The sequence below is a fragment of the Ascaphus truei genome, chromosome 1, assembly GCF_040206685.1.
Source record: "Ascaphus truei isolate aAscTru1 chromosome 1, aAscTru1.hap1, whole genome shotgun sequence".
In the NCBI taxonomy this organism is placed as follows: Eukaryota; Metazoa; Chordata; class Amphibia; order Anura; family Ascaphidae; genus Ascaphus; species Ascaphus truei.
In genome coordinates, this window is record NC_134483.1 from 489,151,795 (window position 1) to 489,154,833 (window position 3,039).

Here is a 3,039-nt window from a genome sequence, read left to right on the forward strand (position 1 = left end):
GCTACTACTGTGCGTGCGCATGCGCAGACCTCAAAGTGCTTCCCTCACACTTCCAGCCTGCACTGTGCCCGTGCTCGCGCCGCGCATGCGCAGACCTCAAAGTGCTTCCCTCACACTTCCAGCCTGCACTGTGCCCGTGCTCGCGCCGCGCATGCACGGACCTCAAAGCGCTTCCCTCACACTTCCAGCCTGCAATGTGCCCGTGCTCGCGCCGCGCATGCACGGACCTCAAAGTGCTTCCCTCACACTTCCAGCCTGCACTGTGCCCGTGCTCGCGCCGCGCATGCGCAGACCTCAAAGTGCTTCCCTCACACTTCCAGCCTGCACTGTGCCCGTGCTCGCGCCGCGCATGCGCGGACCTCAAAGTGCTTCCCTCACACTTCCAGCCTGCACTGTGCCCGTGCTCGCGCCGCGCATGCGCGGACCTCAAAGTGCTTCCCTCACACTTCCAGCCTGCACTGTGCCCGTGCTCGCGCCGCGCATGCACAGACCTCAAAGTGCTTCCCTCACACTTCCAGCCTGCACTGTGCCCGTGCTCGCGCCGCGCATGCACAGACCTCAAAGCGCTTCCCTCACACTTCCAGCCTGCACTGTGCCCGTGCTCGCGCCGCGCATGCGCAGACCTCAAAGTGCTTCCCTCACACTTCCAGCCTGCACTGTGCCCGTGCTCGCGCCGCGCATGCACAGACCTCAAAGTGCTTCCCTCACACTTCCAGCCTGCACTGTGCCCGTGCTCGCGCCGCGCATGCACGGACCTCAAAGCGCTTCCCTCACACTTCCAGCCTGCACTGTGCCCGTGCTTGCGCCGCGCATGCACGGACCTCAAAGTGCTTCCCTCACACTTCCAGCCTGCACTGTGCCCGTGCTCGCGCCGCGCATGCGCAGACCTCAAAGTGCTTCCCTCACACTTCCAGCCTGCACTGTGCCCGTGCTCGCGCCGCGCATGCACGGACCTCAAAGTGCTTCCCTCACACTTCCAGCCTGCACTGTGCCCGTGCTCGCGCCGCGCATGCACGGACCTCAAAGTGCTTCCCTCACACTTCCAGCCTGCACTGTGCCCGTGCTCGCGCCGCGCATGCACGGACCTCAAAGTGCTTCCCTCACACTTCCAGCCTGCACTGTGCCCGTGCTCGCGCCGCGCATGCACGGACCTCAAAGTGCTTCCCTCACACTTCCAGCCTGCACTGTGCCCGTGCTCGCGCCGCGCATGCACGGACCTCAAAGTGCTTCCCTCACACTTCCAGCCTGCACTGTGCCCGTGCTCGCGCCGCGCATGCACGGACCTCAAAGTGCTTCCCTCACACTTCCAGCCTGCACTGTGCCCGTGCTCGCGCCGCGCATGCGCAGACCTCAAAGTGCTTCCCTCACACTTCCAGCCTGCACTGTGCCCGTGCTCGCGCCGCGCATGCGCGGACCTCAAAGTGCTTCCCTCACACTTCCAGCCTGCACTGTGCCCGTGCTCGCGCCGCGCATGCGCGGACCTCAAAGTGCTTCCCTCACACTTCCAGCCTGCACTGTGCCCGTGCTCGCGCCGCGCATGCGCGGACCTCAAAGTGCTTCCCTCACACTTCCAGCCTGCACTGTGCCCGTGCTCGCGCCGCGCATGCACGGACCTCAAAGTGCTTCCCTCACACTTCCAGCCTGCACTGTGCCCGTGCTCGCGCCGCGCATGCACAGACCTCAAAGTGCTTCCCTCACACTTCCAGCCTGCACTGTGCCCGTGCTCGCGCCGCGCATGCACAGACCTCAAAGTGCTTCCCTCACACTTCCAGCCTGCACTGTGCCCGTGCTCGCGCCGCGCATGCGCAGACCTCAAAGTGCTTCCCTCACACTTCCAGCCTGCACTGTGCCCGTGCTCGCGCCGTGCATGCACGGACCTCAAAGTGCTTCCCTCACACTTCCAGCCTGCACTGTGCCCGTGCTCGCGCCGCGCATGCACAGACCTCAAAGCGCTTCCCTCACACTTCCAGCCTGCACTGTGCCCGTGCTCGCGCCGCGCATGCGCAGACCTCAAAGTGCTTCCCTCACACTTCCAGCCTGCACTGTGCCCGTGCTCGCGCCGCGCATGCACGGACCTCAAAGCGCTTCCCTCACACTTCCAGCCTGCAATGTGCCCGTGCTCGCGCCGCGCATGCACGGACCTCAAAGTGCTTCCCTCACACTTCCAGCCTGCACTGTGCCCGTGCTCGCGCCGCGCATGCGCAGACCTCAAAGTGCTTCCCTCACACTTCCAGCCTGCACTGTGCCCGTGCTCGCGCCGCGCATGCGCGGACCTCAAAGTGCTTCCCTCACACTTCCAGCCTGCACTGTGCCCGTGCTCGCGCCGCGCATGCGCGGACCTCAAAGTGCTTCCCTCACACTTCCAGCCTGCACTGTGCCCGTGCTCGCGCCGCGCATGCACAGACCTCAAAGTGCTTCCCTCACACTTCCAGCCTGCACTGTGCCCGTGCTCGCGCCGCGCATGCACAGACCTCAAAGCGCTTCCCTCACACTTCCAGCCTGCACTGTGCCCGTGCTCGCGCCGCGCATGCGCAGACCTCAAAGTGCTTCCCTCACACTTCCAGCCTGCACTGTGCCCGTGCTCGCGCCGCGCATGCACAAACCTCAAAGTGCTTCCCTCACACTTCCAGCCTGCACTGTGCCCGTGCTCGCGCCGCGCATGCACGGACCTCAAAGCGCTTCCCTCACACTTCCAGCCTGCACTGTGCCCGTGCTTGCGCCGCGCATGCACGGACCTCAAAGTGCTTCCCTCACACTTCCAGCCTGCACTGTGCCCGTGCTCGCGCCGCGCATGCGCAGACCTCAAAGTGCTTCCCTCACACTTCCAGCCTGCACTGTGCCCGTGCTCGCGCCGCGCATGCACGGACCTCAAAGTGCTTCCCTCACACTTCCAGCCTGCACTGTGCCCGTGCTCGCGCCGCGCATGCACGGACCTCAAAGTGCTTCCCTCACACTTCCAGCCTGCACTGTGCCCGTGCTCGCGCCGCGCATGCACGGACCTCAAAGTGCTTCCCTCACACTTCCAGCCTGCACTGTGCC